General features: G+C 39.6%; 1 pseudogene; it reads right to left on the bottom strand.

Moving 5' to 3' along the window:
- Window positions 1–6,527: 6,527 nt before the first annotated feature.
- LOC126086215 (zinc finger protein 665-like) overlaps window positions 6,528–18,642 on the bottom strand; it is a 60,386-nt pseudogene continuing 48,271 nt past the window's right edge.

The raw sequence follows: 18,642 nt of genomic DNA, 5'->3' as shown, positions 1-18,642 counted from the left end.
CGCCTCAGTAGTCAAAACATCCTAGTACTGGTACAACAACAGACACATAGACTAATGGAACAGAATTGAGAATCCGAACATAAATCCATTGACATATCAGCAGCTGATATTTGACAAAGGCCCAAAGACTGTTAAATGGGGAAAAGACCATCTGTATAACAAATAGTGCTGGTATAACTAGATATCCATCTGCAAAAAAATGAGACAAGACCCATACCTCACACCATGCACAAAAACTAACTCTAAATGGATCAAAGACCTAAATATAAAATCTAAAACAATAAAGATCATGGAAGAAAAAATAAGGACAACACTAGCAGCCCTAATACATGGCATAAACAGTGTACAAAACGTTACTAACAATGTACAAACACCAGAGGAGAAATTAGATAACTGGAAGCTCCTAAAAATTAAACACCTATGCTCATCCAAAGACTTCACAAAAAAATAAAATAAAATAAAAAGATTACCTATAGACTGGGAAAAAGTTTTTAGCTATGACATTTCCAAGCAGCATCTGATCTCTAAAATCTGCATGATACTGCAAAAACTCATCAACAAAAAGACAAATAACCCAATTAAAAATGGGCAAAGGATATGAACAGGCACTTCACCAAAGAAGAGATTCAGGCAGCTAACAGATACATGAGGAAATGCTCAGGATCTTTAGCCTTTAGAGAAATGCAAATCAAAACTACAATGAGATACCATCTCATCCCAACAAGGCTAGCATCAATCCAAAAAAACACAATATAACAAATGTTAGAGAGGTTGTGCAGAGACTGGAACACTTTATACATTGCTGGTGGGAATGTAAACTGGTACAACCAATTTGGTAACCCATTTGGCACTTCCTTAAAAAGCTAGAAATAGAACTACCATATGATCCAGCAATCCCACTCTTTGGAATATATCCTAGAGAAATAAGAACCTTCAAGCAAACAGATATATGCACACCCGTGTTTATTGCAGCACTGTTTACAATAGCAAAAAGAAGGAAGCAACCAAGGTGCCCATCAATGGCTGAATGGATAAATAAATTGTGGTATATTCACCTAATGGAATACTACATAACAATAAAGAACAACGATGAATCCATAAAGCATCTCATAACATGGAGAAATCTGGGAGGCATTATGATGACTGAAATTATTCAGTTGCAAAAGGACAAATATTGTATGAGACGACTATTATAGAAACTTAAAAGTTTAAACACAGAAGAAAATATTCTTTGATGGTTACAATGGAGAGGAGGGAGGGAGAAGGGTATTCAGCAATTAGTAAACAAGAACTATTTTAGGTGAAGGGAAAGACAACACACGATACAGGAGGGGTCTGCAGAACTGGACTAAACCAAAAGCAAAGAAATTTTCTGAATACAACCAAATGTTTTGAAGGCCAGAGTAGGAGGGATGGGGGTCTGGGGACCACGGTTTCGGGGACATCTAGGTCAATTGGCATAACAAAATGTATTCAGAAAACGTTCTGCCCACTTTGGTGGGTTGCATCTGGAGTCTTCAATGCTAGCAAGCGGCCACCTAAGATTCATCACTTGGTCTCAACTCGCCCGGAGCAAAGGAGAATGAAGAACACCAAAGACATAAGGTAAAGATGACCCCAAGAGACAGAAAGGCCACATAAACCAGAGACTACATCAGACTGATATCAGAATAACTAGATGGCCTGGCTACCACTGATGACTATCCTGAAAAGGAACACAACAATGAACCCCTGATGGAGCAGAAGGACAGCGGGATGCAGATCTCAAATTCTCAGAAAAAGACCAGACTTACTGGTCTGAATGAGACTGGAGGGACCCTGGATGTCGTGGTCCCCAGACCTTCTGTTTGCCCAAGACTGGAACTGTTCCCAAAGCCAACTCTTCAGACAGGGATTGGACTGGACTATGGGATAGAAAATGATACTGGTGAAGAGTGAGCTTCTTGGATCAAGCACACATGAGACTATGTGGGTAGCTCCTGTCTGGACGCGAGATGAGAAGCCAGAGGGGGACAGGAGCTGTTTGAATAGACACGGGAAATACAGGATGGAGAGGAGGAGTATGCTATCTTATTAGGCGGAGAGCAGTTAGGAGAACACAGCAAAGTGTATATAAGTTTTTGTATGAGAGACAGACTTGATTTGTAAACTTTCACTTAACTCACACACACACATACACACACACACACACACACAAATGGGCAAAGGAAATGAACAGACACTTCACCAAAGAAGACATTCAAGTGGTCAAGAGACACATGAGGAAATGTTCCTGATCACTATCCATTAGAGAAATGCACAATGAAATATCATCTCACCCCGGCATTACAGGCATGAATAAAAAAAAAAAAAAACAGGAAATAACAAATGTTGGAGAGGCTACGGGAAGATCGGAACTCTTAGGCACTGCTGGTGGGAATGCAAAATGATACAACCATTTTGGAAAATGATATGGTGCTTCCTTAGAAAGCTAGAAATAGAAATACCATAATCCAGCAATCCCACTCCTAGGAATATATCCTAGAGAAATGAGTTGTTGCACGAATAGACATATGCACACCCATGTTCATTGCAGCATGGTTCACAATAGCAAAAAGATGGAAACAACCTCGATACCCATCAACAGATGAATGGATAAACTGTGGTACATACACGCAGTGGATTACTACACAATGATAAAGAACAACAATGAATCTGTGAAGCATCTCATAACATGGATGAATCTGGTGGACATTATACTGAGTGAAGTAAGTCAATCACAAAAGGATAAATATTGTATGAGATCATTACTGTAAAAACTCATGAAAAGGCTTACACAGGAAAAGAAATAATCTTTGATGCTTACAAAGAAGGGGGCGGGGAAGGAAAAACATTAAATAGACAATAGAGAAGTGGTACCTTCGGTGAAGAGTAAGACAGTACACAACACTGGGGAAGCCAGCACAACTTGTACAAGGCAAGGTCAAACTCCCTGAGTGACCAAATTGCTGGGCTGAAGGCTATGTGGGCCATGGTCTCAGGGAACATCTAGCTCAATTGGCATAACATCGTTTATAAAGAAAATATTCTACATTCTACTTTGGCGAGTAGCGTCTGGAGTCTTAACAGCCTGTGAGTGGCCATCTAGGATACTCCACTGGTCTCAACCCTTCGGAAGCAAGGAAGAATGAAGAAAACTAAAGATACAAGGGAAATATTAGTCCAAAGGACTAATGGGCCACAATTACCACGGCCTCCGCCAGACTGAGTCCAGTACGACTAGATGGTGCCCAGCTACCGTCAAACTGACTACTCTGACAAGGATCACAGTAGAGGGTCCCGGACAGAGCTGGAGAAAAATGTAGAACAAAATTCTAACTCAAAATCAAAGACCAGACTTGCTGGCCTGACAGAGACTGGAGAAACCCTGAGAGTATGGCCCCTGGACACCCTTTCAGCACAGTAATAAATTCACTCCCGAAGTTCACCCTTCAGCCAAAGATTGGACAGGTCTACAAAACAAAATGAGACTAAGGGGGCACACCAGCCCAGGGGCAAGCACTAGAAGGCAGGAGGGAACAGGAAAGCTGGTAATACAGAACCCAAGGCTGAGAAGGGAGAGTGTTGACACGTCGTGGGTTTGTTAACCAATGTCATTAAAAAAAAAAAAAAAATGTACTGACTGTTTAGTGAAGCTAGTTTGTTCTGTAAACCTTCATCTGAAGTACAACAAAAATCATAATAAAAATAAAATAATTTGTGAAACAAAGAAAAAAAGTTGATGAAAATACAAGGAGAAATAGACAAATCCACTATTTCAGTCATGTGCTGCATAGCATCCATTTGGGCAACATCCGACTGCATAAACATCTGTGCTCTCATAAGTTCAGAAATACCGATCAGAGAATGAGATGTAGTGGACATAATTGGATGTAGCCACGAGGGGGCACCCACTTTTGCACCTTCAACCAGCTTACGCTTAGGGAACTTATTTCGGGCTTGTTCTGCACCCTGAGACCTCAACCTCAGAGAAGTGGGCCTGCAGGGCTGTCTGGGACTCTGAGAGGCCTAACATCCTGAGTGCCCCAGGGACTTGCCTAAAGGCCCAGTCCCCAGGTTCCATCAGGTCAGCATGTGCCCTCACTATGCCCTTGCTGTACCCTCGCTCCCCCAGGATTCAGCCACCTACCCAGATCCAGACAGTAGTGAGCAGATCGCCAAGCCTTCCGTGTCTCTTAGTAAGGAACACTTCCACTACCTCAAAGTTGCCGTAAGAAAATAATATGGTCTTTGCAAAATATCCAAATCATATAAACATCCTATTTCATAGACCATATCATAGACATTAAGTGGTACATGACTGTATAGTTGTAGAGAGACTTTAACACTCCTCTTTCGGTTATTGATACATCAAGCAGGCAGAATATCAGCATGGATAGAATTGACCAGAACAGCCACCATCAATCAACTTCACAAAATTGCCACTTAAAGAATACACTAAAGGATAATAGAGATATAAACAACTCCATAACCACAAATCTGATCTGATAAATATAAAACTGACCAATATCTTGAAAGACACAAACTACCAGTCCTCACTCAGAAGAAGTTCCTATCTGAATAGGCCTGTCTTGGATTGAATTGTCCCCCCAAAATATCTGTCATCTTGGTGAGGCCATGATTCCCAGTATTGTGTGGTTGACCTCCATTTTGTGACTGATGTAATTTTCCTGTGTGATATAAATCCTAATCTCTGCCTGTGGTTAATGAGGCAAGATTAGATTATGTTAATGAGGATTAGGGTGGGATGTAGCACCCTTACTCAGGTCACATCCCTGATCCAATGTAAAGGGAGTTTCCCTGGAGTGTGGCTTCCAACACATTTTATCTTCCAAGAGATAAAAGGGAAAGGGAAGCTAGCAAAGAGTGGGGACCTCATACCACCAAGAAAGCAGCGCCAGGAGCAGAGCACATCCTTTGGACCTGGGGCTCCTGCATGGAAGCTCCTAGTCCGGGGGAAGATTGATGACAAAGACCTTCCTCCAGAGCAGAGAGAGAGAGAGAGACGGAGAGAGAGAAAGCCTTCCCCTGGAGCTGACACCCTGAATTTGGACTTCTAGCCTACTAGACTTTGAGAAAATAAGTTTCTTTTTGTTAAAGCCACCCGTTTGTGGTATTTCTGTTACGGGAACACTAGATGGCTAAGACAAGACCTATACCTATTAACTATATTGAATCAAAATTAATAACCTTCCAAAGAAGAAATCACCAGGCCCAGTAATTTCCCTGAACTCTAATACACATTTAAAAAATAAAGGATACCAATTTTCTACAATCTCTTCTAAAATACAGAAGCAGATGAAACATTTCCTAATTTATTTAATGAGGCCAGCATTAGCTTAATAACAAAACCAAAAGACATTACAAGAAATGAAAACTACGGATCAATATCTTTCATGAGATCTATGGAGAGGCAAAGGCCCAGAATAGCTAACACAACAGTGAAGAAGAAACACAGCACTGACACAGCATTTCAGGACTGACACTACTGGACTTCGATACTTTCTATGATGCTACAGTAAGCCACATGGCATCTGATCAATGAAAAATTTAAAAACTATTAGGATATGGGCAACAGTATATGAAAAGGATAATACACCACGACCAAGTGGGACTTATTCCACATACGTAAGGTGGGTTCAATCTCTGAGAGTCAATTAAGGTAACCTAGGATGGGAATAAAGAAAAAAAAAATCATATGGTCATATCGATGGATGCAAAAAAATCATTTGAGAAAGCCCGGGGTCACTCTAATTCCGAGTCTGTCAGAAGGAACCAACACTGCCGATTTCTTGATTTTGGATTTCTAGTACCAGAAGTGAAAATAAATTTCTGTGGCTTTAAGCTACCCACTTTGGGGTAGTTTGTTACGGCAGTCCTAGGAATCTAATACAGAATCCATCCTCTTCCTGCAGGTTGGCCACCAGTGGAAATTAATAAAAGTTTTGGGAAGTGAATATGTAGTTTCTTGTTTATCTACAAGAAAAATTACCACTGTGTATGTTCACCCTGAAGGGAAAACTCATGAACATTGATCTTTTCAATATTATTTCAATGAGTGCTCCAAGTAGAAAAAATTATCCTTATTCCTGGTGTATGTTTATTTCCTAACATTTGCCATAAACATAACACTTTGGTATTTTTCATCATGTGTAAATCAAGGCCAATACAAGCCGTGGGTGTTTACCACAAAAACAGGCATTTGGATTCATAATTACCTAGTGCATGTTCATGAGAGAATACCTGAAGTGAAAATTTTAAGTGTATATTCCCAGAATTTTATTTGATTCCACAATGGAAATTGTTCTATATGCCTTTTAACTGTGAGAAATTAATGGTACTTTGTTAATGTTTGTTACGTACTACACTACTGAGGTAGGATATGATTGCGTTGGTAGAAGGAATGTGAGTCCCTCATGATTGTGAAAAAAAGATAGAATTTTCTAATCCATGAGACCCTTGAAACATCCTGAATAAAACAGGATCAAAATACAAATAAAACAGGATCAAAATACAATACCAGTGGTTAAATATGAATCCAACCCACATATACTCCATTTTGCTTCTTTTGCTTAAGCTCTGCCCTCTGATAATTGCTTCTTTTCACTTTCCAAGTTTGATTTTTTCCATTAATCTCTGAATTATAAAAGCTACTGTAATTCCAAGGTGACATTATGATGCAATCCACCAACACTGCATGGTGCCCACATGTTGTACCCGATTTCTGATAGCTAGGAGGCCATTAGAAAAAGGTAAACATGTATTACTCCAAAAACATCAAACTCTTCCAATCAGAGCTTTTATGTACAAAAAGAAGCAGACAGCATACAACTGGAAACATTCCCTAACGAGCAGTCCCCCGGCCCAAAAGCTGTCCAGGCAGAGAAGGAAAACTTTGATGCAGTCTGATTTGTATTGTGGGTGAGAAACAAACGGGACATTTTCACACTGATTACCCCTGGCTTCTGAAAGCTGCATGGTGGAAATATACATTCTCCCATGCAAGCCCTCTAACTGGCATTGTAGGTGATGGACACCATGGGAGCCTACCTACTGCTGGTCTCCCCCTGGCTAAGCAGGTCCAGTCAAAGGAGGCTTCTCCTGACTCACGTACCTGCAAGAGCTGACAAATCCACGATCGGCAGGCTGCTGGCTCAAGCCCCAAGAACCAGAGATGACCAGAGATGACCGGCCAGATGCAGGATCCACAGTGAGCAAAAGCCAGCAAGCTTTGCCAGAAAGTCCATATATACATTGGATGCACGCCACACCCCTGAGCAAACTCCCTTTCAAGTGATTGACTACTCATATAGCAGATTTCATCATGGAAGTGATCCCATCATTACATAACTGCCAAACCACTAAGAATCATGGCCCAGCGAAGTTCACACACAACCTTTACCGTCACAATGACCATTTTTTATTGTTGGTGTTGTTGCAAAATTATATGTCATATTCTTTAGCACTGACACCCTTTCCTTTTCTGCAGTTATACACACACATTCCGTGCTACATTTCCCATCACCAAAAAAATTTTTTAAAAGTTACCTATAATCTAGAGGGAGCCCTGGTGGTGCAGAGTGACTACCCCTCCCCCCCATTCTTGGTAACCATCAATGAACATTGGTGTCTGTATATATATTTTTCTGTATTCTTGCAAAAGTGGGGTCATACAGTATTTTTATTTACATGATTGACGTATTTCACTTAGCACTGTCCTCCAGATTCATCCATGTTATGTTTCACAGACCCATCACTGTTCCTTATGGTAGCATAGTGTTCCACTGAATCTATGTACATTTTGCTCTACTCATCTGTTAATGGTCACTTATGTTGTTTCCATTGTTTGGCTATTAATGCTGCAGTGACCATAGGTGGGCTTATGACTGTCCGTGTCTTTCGTTAGATAGTTCTCTAGAGTATATTATACGTAGGAGTGGGATTACTGTATCATAACGTATTTCTAGTTTGAGGAAGCACCATAGCATTTTCCATATGGTTGTACCATTTTACAGCCCCATCAACAATGGATAAAGGTTCCAATCTCCCCACATCCTCACCATTTTTTTTTTTTAAATCAGTGCCATTTTAGCCTGGGCAAGATGGCATCTCATTGTAGTTTTGATTTGCATCTCTCTAATGGCTAATGTAAGCATCTTTTCATGTTTGCTGGCTGCTTGAATGTTCTCTTTGGTCAATTGTCTGTACATGTCCTTTGCCCCTTTTGTTTTTGTTGCTGTTAGTTTTCTACATATTTTAGACATCAAACCTTTATCGGATTTGTTTTCAAAAGATCTTTTTCCTAGTCTGTAAATTGTCTTTTTACGCTTAATAAAATCTTTTGATGAATATAAGTATTTAATAGCCTCTTGATGAATATATTTAATTTTTATGAGGTCCCAATCATTTTTCTTTTGCTATCCATGCATTTGTAAATTAGCTCCCATATTTTTCTACCTTTCTTCCAGGAAATGTATACTCTTAGGATTAACATTTACGTCTTTGATCCATTTTGAGTTATCGTGTACGGTATGAGGTATAGGTCCTGTTTCATTTTTCTGCAAGTGCATATCCAGTTTTGCTAGCACCATTCACTAGGCAGTTTTTCCCAACTGAATGAATTTTGATCCTTTGTAAAAAATGTTTTCTATACATAAATGCATGGATTTCTGGGTTCTCAATTCTATTCCACTAGTCTATGCGTCTACAGTACCACAGTTTTGACTACAATGTCTGTATAGTTATGTTTTGAATATTGGGGAGTATGAGGTCTCCTACTTTTTTATTCTTCTATATTGCTGTGGCTATTCAGCACCTCTTTCCCTTCCATGTAAACTTGGTCATTATTTTTTCCATTTCAGTAAACAATATTGTTGGAATTTGTATTGGGATTGCATTTTATCTCTAGATGGCTTTAGGTATTGACATTTTCCCCATATTAAGTCTTCTAATCCATGAGTATGAAATGTCCTTCCGTTCATGTAGATCTCTTTTAGTCTCTTGTAAAAGTGTTTTCTAATTTTCACTGTATGTCTTTTATATCCCTGGTTAGGTTAATTCCTAGGTATTTTATCATTTTGGGGGCTATTGTAAATGGTATTGTTTTCTTCATTTTCTTTAAGAATACTCCTTGTTAATGTAAAGGAACCCAACTGATTTTTGTGTGTTGATTTTGTACCTTCAACATTGCTGAATTCTTCTATTAGATCCAGTAATTTTCTTGTGGAACGTTTAGGGTCTTCTATGTATAGGATCACATCACCTGCAAATAGAGATTGTAATAGTTCTTCCTTTTTGATTTGGATACCTTTGCTTGCTTTCTTATGCACTGGCTAGGACTTTCAGTACCATATTGAGTAAGAGTTGTCATATTGAGCATTCTTGTGCTTGTTCTCAAGGGGAAGGCGTTCAGTCTTCCTCTGTTGAGAATGCTGGCCATTGATTTTGCATATACGTACTTTATTATGTTGAAATATTTCCTATCTATTCCCATTTTGCTGAGATTTTATCAAGTGTGATGGATTTTATCAAATACCTTTTATGCATCAATTGATATGACCATGTGGTTTTGCCAGGCTGCTTTAGAAAGACAAAATGACTCAGGCCATTCTCCCAATCCAGAGACAAAAAAAAGTCAAACATATGTCTTTGTCCCACAGTGACATCATTAGCCTTTCATTATTTCTACCAGATATGGAAGCCTTAGTAACTTATTCGACTACCATGAAAATCTCAGTCTCTCAATGTACCTGTGTGCTGTTCCATGGTCACTTGCTGAATTAGTTCTTTCCTATAAGTGACCCTCTGAATCATGATTGTTTAAATTGTTTTACATCTATTTTTCACTCCTCCACATACTCTAAAATTGACATGGACGCTAAACTGTTAAACTTTTGGCTAGTAGTCAACAGCTTAACCATTTCTACCACCCAGGGACTACAACTAATAAAACAGAGCATTTCATCTCATTCATTGCTTCCCAGAGACCATCATAACATGTGGAAGGCCAGTAATGAAGGCATCATAAGAACTGTAGTAAAACAAGTTTATTAAGATTTTTGCCTCGTTTCTTTGTAAAAAGTTTAATTTTTCCGCTAAGCCCTGAGGGGTTACCATTACTAGTTTTCTAACCCAGAGGGTTTACTTTTGTCTAACTTGATTGACATTTCCTGGGTAAACTGTAAAAAAACGGCTTGATACACAATGTCTGTCCTATGGCCTGCCCTGTAATTGGTATGCACCTTGCAGGGACTGGTCAATAAACTATGCAAATGAAGTGGCTACTATGCAAATGAAGTTTCTGTGGCCTACCCAGAGGTGATTGTTCAGACCTTAGCCCTGGGCAGCAAGCCACGCCTTGAAATTGACAAATAGTTTAAGTATACAACCAACCCACAGAGGTTTTTCAGATAGAAAGAAAATAACAACGAAAGGTAGAAAAAAGGCAGAGGAGGCAGGAAACCTCCTAAAATAGCTATAACATAGGTCAAGGACTGTAACACTGACTATAGTTAACGGCCTGGAAGAAGCCCTGTGGCAGAGCCAGTGGCAGCAGGCCTGGAAAGGGGCCCTGCAGCAGATTCAGTGGTAACAGACAAGTGGGCCAAGAGGCCGGTCCTCAGGAGGCCAAGAGGAGGCATGCATGGTGTGGGGCGGGGCGGGGGGGAGTGTGTGCACAGCACGGGGGGCATGCATGGCAGAGAGGCCTGCTTGCTTGCACACCCTAGAGGAGCTGACAGAGCTGTCCTGCACTAAGGGAGGGATGTGCTCGCAACATGAGAAGTCATCTAGACTCTGCCTGCATGCTTCCTGATCCTAATCCCAAGTTGTAGCTTGTTGATCCTGTCAACTTCCTTAATAAACCACTTAATTTTAAGTACAGTTCCTGAGCTCTGTGAGGCTTTGCAGCTAATTGCTGAATACAAACGGGAGGGAAGAGTACTGAAGGGTATAGAGAGTGGCTGGTGTTACAGATGGAGTGGTACAGCAGCTTGGACAATGTGGAAATCTGGGATATATTTGCACTCTGCCTGACGGGAACTGGCTTTGTGCTGGCTCTTTTATTTGAAATTATTCTTACAGCAACAGATTTCAAACTTCAAGTAGAAAGTCACAAGTTGTAATGTAGCAATTTCAAGAAACCTCAACTAGTTTACTAGTAAGAGAGAAATGGATCTTGCCACACGTCCTTCCTTCCTTGACACACATAATCTCATGAGTTTTAACAAACCCTAACATTTAATTACACTGTAAAATGTAACATCTCATGTTAATTATTCTTTGAGGACTAGACAGTTCTCCACAGAATGAATTCTGATGTGTAGTCCATTGTGAGAATTAATTGTTTTACCAAATTATTTACATTCAAAAGGTTTCTCCATGTTGAAGTCTCATGATTTGTAAATTGTTAATTTGGCATAGTGACCTTGCCATATACACTGCATTCTATTACATAATCACTGATGTTTAATGAGGATTGACCCTCACATAAAGGCTTACCATGCCACTTATTACACTGGAAAGGTTTCTCACTACTATGAATTTTCTGAAGCTCCACAAGATTTGATCTTTGGGTAAAGCCTTATTACACTTGGAACATTTCTAAGGTTTCTGTATAGTATGAAGTCTCTCATGTTCAATGAGTTTTGAACCCCAGTTAATGGCTTTCCCACATTCAGTATATTTGTAATTATTCTCTCCAGTATGAATTCTCTGATGAGCTGTAAGGCTTTCACGACGAATAAAGCCCTCATCACATATATTACATTTGTATCGTTTTTCTCCAGTATGGATTCTCTGATGCCTAGTAAGATTTGAGCCCCACTTAAAGGATTTTCCACATTCATTGCATCTGTAATTTTCCTCTCCAGTATCAATTTTGTTATGATCCCAAAGGGCTGATGTACTGTAAAAAGCCCTGCCATATTCATTACTTTGGTAAGGGTTCTCTCCACTGTGAAACCTCTGATGTTCCAAAAGATTTGATTTTCGGATAAAAGATTTATCACATTCTTTACATTTGTAAGGTTTCTCTCCATGAGTTTGTTGATGTTCCAAAAGACCTGATTTTCGGGCAAATGCCTTACCACATTTATTACATTTGTAAGGTTTCTCTCCACTATGAATTCGTTGATGTTCCTCAAGTTTTAATCTTTCAGAAAAAGCCTTACCACATTCAATACATTTATAAGGACTCTCTCCAGTATGAATTATCTTATGTTTCCGAAAGACTGATCGGCTGCCAAAACTCTTACCACATTCATTGCATTTGTAAGGTTTCTCTCTACTATGAGTTCGCTGATGTTCCACAAGACCTGATTTCTGGGTAAAAGCTTTACCACATTCAATACATTTGAAAGGTCTTTCTCCAGTATGACATCTCTGATGAGTTCTGAGGCTTGCAGGATGACTGAAGGCCTTCTCACACATATCACATTTATATGGTTTTCCTAAAATATGGATTCTCTGATGCCTAGTGAGATTTGAGCCCCACATAAAGGCTTTTCCACATTCATCGCATCTGTACTTTTGCTCTCCAGTATGAATTTTCTTATGATTCCAAAGGACTGATGGACTGCTAAAATTCTTGCCACATTCATTACATTTGTAAGGTTTCTCTCCAGTGTGAATTTTTTTATGTTTCAAAAGACCTGATTTTCGGGTAAAAGCCTTACCACATTCATTACACTTGTACGGTTTCTCTCCACTATGAATGCGCTGATGTTCAATTAGACTTAATTTTCGGAAAAATGCCTTACCGCATTGATTACATTGGTAGGGTTTCTCTCTACTATGAATTATCTGGTGACTTTTAAGGCTTGAACGTTGAGTAAAGACCTTGCCACATATATTACATTTATATGGTTTCTCCCCAGTATGGACTCTCTGATGTTTATTGCGGTTAGAGCCCCAGTTAAAGGTTTTGCCACATTCGTTACATTTGTAAGGTTTTTCTCTGTTGTGGGTTTTCTGGTGTTGTAGAAACCACGAAGGATGCATGAAAACCTCCCTGCATTCATTGGAAATGTTCCTTTGAAAGCCAGGAGGAATTCTTTGAAGGGATGGAACTGCAGATCCAATGTTGGTAGATGTCTCCATTTGATGACATTCATATATTTTCTCTCCAGTGTGAAATTTCTGCATTTCATACACATGGGACTGAAAGCTTAATTCAATCATATTTTTAAAACATGTCATATACTCGTTTCCTGCATGTCTTTCAACGTGTTGATCTCTGCTAGCATAGAAAATTTCATCATGGGCCATAGTCACTTCGTTCTTATTTCTTTCATCTTCTCTCCACTGACTTTCAAACTCAGGCACATCTCCCCTGACTTCACTGAAGTGAAAATCCTCGATGCCATGGTTTCCATTTTTTCTTTCCAAAATCACTCTCTGGAATAATTCTCCTTCATCAATGATCTCTTTTGCTGATAATTCCGTGATCACACATGTAGAAAAAACATCTAAAAAATACAGAGTCAAAAGCTTCCTATTAACAAACAGTTGGAAAATATTTTATATCCCAAAACATAATTTTACACTAGGAAGTCACTTATAATAAAGAGAATTCTGAACCTTCTCCACTATGATTTTCAAATGCTTAAAAAACCAAAAAAAACAAAAAACAAATAGGATTCCTCAATAAAGAAAGGATGATTCTGTGTAATTCATATCATTTTAAGGGAAGTCAAGTTTTAAATACACATGACCATACCACTCATGCTATGTAAAGAACGTAAGCCCGAAGAGAAACAGACAGGTGGTGGCATTCTGTGGAGGATTGTGTGTGGCTATGATGGTGGAAGCTATGCTCCCTGTATTTCAAATAAAATGGTTTCCCAAGGTGAACAACATTCAGTATAATTTCAAGACTAAGAGAGACTACGAAGCAGGGCCTGCTGGTCTATTTCTAAAATTAGCTGATAAAAATCTCATGAATAACAACAGAATATTCTCAGAGATTAGTGCTGGAAGATGAGCCGCTGAAGTTAGAAGGCACTCAGATTATGCCAGGAAAGTCCTGCCTCCTCAAATTAGAATTGATCTTAATGACACAGGGAGGGTAGAGCTTTTGGGACCTTCATTTGCTTATACGGCATGACTCTAAATGAGAAATGACAGCTGTAAACATCCATTACTAATCAGAACACTGAATACTGAGTGTATGAAGTATGAATCAAAAACACTGAAAGTCATCAAAAATGAAATAGAATGCTTGAAGACAGATGTCTTGGATGTTGTCAAGTGGAAATGGACTGCAACTGACCATTCTGATTCTGACAACCATATGGTCTACTGTACAGGAATAAACAATTGAAGGAAAATGGCACTGCACTTATCATCAAAAAGAATATTTTACTATCTCTCCTGAAGTACAATGCTCTCAGTGATAGCTTAATATTTATACGCCTCCAAGAAAGAGTAGTTAATATGGCTATTATTCAAATTTATGCATTAACCAGGAGTGACAGAAGATGAGGAAATTGAAGACGGTCACAAACTACTGCAGTCTGAAATTTAACCAACGTGTAATCAAGATGTGTAGATAATTAATGGTGACTGAAATGCAAAAGTTGGAAATAAATAAGACACAGTAGACAGAAAATATTAAATTGTTGACAGGAATGATGCTAGAGATAATATGACAGATTTCTGCAAGAACGACGACTTGTTCATCGGAAACAACAAAATCGACGACTATACACATGGACCTCATCGCATGTATTGCATAGGAATCAAATCAACTGCATCTCTGGAAAGACATTATGAAAGCAACTCAATATTATCAGTCAGAACCAAGCAAGGCACCGAATGTGTAAAGACCACAAATGCAAGTTCAGTTTGAACTAAAGAAAATCAAAGCAACTATAAGAACCAAAAGTACAACCTTGAATATCCCATTTGAATTTAGAGACCATCTCAGGTACAAACTTGACGCAGTGAACACTAATGACCAATGATCAAAGAGTTGCAAGATGATATCAGAAATGAAGTAAAAGGTCATTGAAAACATAAGAGAGAAAAAGACTTGCTCTTAAGCACAGAGCAGCAAATGTGAACAGAAGAAATGATGAAGTAAAACAGCAGAACAGAATATTTCAGAAAGGCACAAGAAGACAAGGTAAAGTATAATAATGAAACATGCAAAGACCCTGACTTAGAAAACCAAAAGGGAAGAACAGAATCAGCGATTTTCAAGGTGAAAAAACTGAAAATTTATGCCTCAAGTTAAATTACAGGAGAATTCTATGAGCAAAAAATTAATGAGGAAAGCATTAACAAAAGATGGAAGCAATACACAGAGACAGTGTACTAAAAAGAATTCTTGAACATGTAACCATTTCAGGAGGTAGCATATGATCAAGAACCACTGTTGCTGAACGAAAATCTTCAAGCTGCACTGAAGGCATCAATGAAAAAAACAAGGCTCCAGGAATTGATGAAATACCAATCGAGATGTTTCAACAAGCAGATGCAATGCTGGATAAAATTACTAGCTATGTGAAAAAATCTTAATGACAACTCTTGGTCAACCAATTGGACCAGATTCATATTTCTGCCCATTCCAAAGTAAGGCAATCAAACAGAATGTGGAATTCATCAAACAAGATCATTAATATCACATGCTAGCAAAATTCTGCTGAAGATAATTGAAAATCAGCTGCAGCTATACTTCAACAGAGAAATTCCAGAAATTCAAGCTGCATTCAGAAGATGTGGAATGAGGGATATCACTGCCAATATAGATGGATCTTGGTCCAAATCAGGTAAATGTTTTACCGACTTCACAACTAGACTGTGTGGATGATAACAAATTATACATACCATGACCAAAATCTAAGTTCAGAACACTTAATTGTGTACATAGAGAACCTGTACATGGATCAAGAGGCAGTCATTCAAAAAGAGTAAGGAGACATTAAGCAGATTCAAATTGGAAAAGGTACGTGGCAGGGTTGTATTCTTTCACCTTACATATTCAATCTGTATGCTGAACAAATAATCCAAAACTGGACTATATGAAAAAGAACCTGGCATTAGGATTGGAGGAAGACTCATTAACAACCTGAGATATGTAGATGACACAACTTTGCTTGCTGAAAGTAAAAATGACTATAGGCACTTACTGATGAAGGTAGAGACTACAGGCTTCACTTGAACTGAAAACAAAACGAAAATCCTTACAACTGGATCAATAAACCACATCATTATAAATGACACAGAAAGTGAAGTTATCAAGGATTTCAATTCTAATTGGATCAACAATCAATGTACATGGAAGCAGATGAAGTCAAGAAATCAAAAGACAAATTACATTGGGAAAAACTAAGGCAAAAGACCTCTTTTAAAGTGTCAAAAAGCAAACATGTTACTTTAATGACTAAGGTGTGCCTGACCAATCTATGGTCTTTTTAATCACCTCACATGCATAGGAAAGCTAGACACTGATAAAGCAAGATGGAAAAAGAACTGATACATGTGAATTGCAGTTTTGGCAAAGAGTACTGAATATACCACGGACTACCAGAAGAACAAATAAATCAGGAGGAAATATGGCCAGAATGGTCCTTAGAAGTGAGGATGGCACAACAACATCTTGCTGACTTTGGATACATCACCGGGAAACACCAATTTCTCTAAAAGGACACCCAGTTTGGTAGAGGGTCAGCAAAAACAAATACGAGGTAATTAACAGCAATGTGGCCTTTGTGGTCAGCTAGTGATAGTTACCCTTGAAATTTTCCAAGTGAGTTAAGTGTCTTTTGTTAATTAGGTCAAAGGACTATTACCTGAGGATTTGCCCAAATGAATGGGGACTGGTCAAGCCAGAATGACCACCATGTTGCTGATCAGGAAGGGAGTAGGATATGATTCAATCAATCATTTGCATCCAGTGAGGCCTTAATCATGACTACGTAATGATGCCAATAGAGCCTCTTAACATGTATGTTCCATTAAATGTGTAATGGGCGAAAGATATCGATATAATTAGGGGGTAGCACACCCTTTTGGAAACATGGAAGCTCTGCATTGGGGACCCTCCCATACCTTACTCCATGTGCTTCTTCTTTATGCTGATCCTTTGTTATAATAAATCTGTAATCATGAGTATAGCAATTTCCATGAATTCTGTACTTTGTTCCAGCAAATTATCGAACCCAAAGGAGTAGTACGAGCCAACAGGTGAAAGTGAGGGAGTCTGGAGAAGGCCAACGAGCTCGCTGCTGACATCCTGAAGGGGTAATGGAAAAACCCCGAAGTTGAATCCGGCAACCATGTCAGAAATAAGGGTGTTGTGTGGACTCCTGAGCTTGTGGCTGCCATCTGCCTATTTGGCAGTCTGAAGGACAGTGTCCTTTTAACTGGTGAGATCTGACCTAATCCCAGATGGCAGGCATCAGAGACAAGTGCTTTGTGAGTTACCTGGTGTCAGAAATGAACAGAGAAGTAGAAAGTGGGAATTTGTTATAGCCTTAGAGTTGGAAACAGAATAGTAGGAGTCTAAGATTTCCATTAGATACACCTGGCCTGAGAAGGGAGCTTTCTTATTCTGGATGCAACAAGGGAAACACTTAATGAGACAGATTGACATAATATTTGCAACAATGGGCTCAAACATACCAACAATAGTAAGGATAGTGCAGGACTGAGCAGCGTTTCATTCTGTTACACAGAAAGTTGCCATCAGTTAGAGGCAACTTGACAGCAACTGATAAGGACAAGCCCTAAGAGATGCAGTATTTGTTCACCCCTGTGGTGCGATGGGAACCCCGGTGGCGCAGTGGTTAAGAGCTCTGCTGCTAACTAAAAGGATGGCAGTTCAAATCCATGAACCACTTCGTGGAAACCCTATGGTGCAGTTCTACTCTGTCCTATAGGGTTACTGTAAGTAAAAAACGACTTGAGGGCAACAGGTTTGGTTTTCTTTTGGTGGTACGATGACTCACTTTTATATGGCTTTTCTAGCCATGGTCTTCTAATTCCCACACAATTATTGCTGAGACTATGCAAATAAGGTGTATAAAACTCTTGTAGGGATTGGTTGGTTTTATTCCACTAGGTTTAAAAGAAGCCAATTCCAGAGGCTGGAGAGGGACCTCACTATCAGCAAGAAGAGCCAGGAGTGGAGCACGTCGTTTGGACCAGGGGTCCCTGCACTAAGAAACATCTAGACCCAGTAAAGACAGAGGGGAAGCTTAACACTGTAGGAGGAAGCTGCACAAGAAGGCAAAAAGCAGCAGGAAGCATGGCAGAGTAAAACAGCAGAGAAACAAATACAGTAGAACAGAGACCGGTGTGAGATGGCACAGTGGGCTTCCCGACCCACAGAGCAAGGCAGCTACAGATGGCTTGCAGGCCCACAAGAGAGCTGAGCGCCTTCAGGCAGGGGGCTTCCTGTGGAGTGGGGTGCCTCCGCACATTTATCATCAGAGCTAAAGAGCTGTAATACGTGCCTGGATAGGGCAGAGGCCAGGCCCTAGCAATGCTGGTGGCAGAGGGTAAGAATGAGGGCCGGGGTGGGTACAGCCTGAAAACAAGGCCTGCCTGACTATGGGTATGATGGACAAGGAGCTGAGAGGCTGAAAGCTATCCTGATGG

This window comes from Elephas maximus, chromosome 11, assembly GCF_024166365.1.
Source record: "Elephas maximus indicus isolate mEleMax1 chromosome 11, mEleMax1 primary haplotype, whole genome shotgun sequence".
NCBI classification, from domain to species: Eukaryota; Metazoa; Chordata; class Mammalia; order Proboscidea; family Elephantidae; genus Elephas; species Elephas maximus.
The sequence above is the reverse complement of the archived record's forward strand: the minus strand, read 5'-3'. Positions and strand labels throughout refer to the sequence as shown.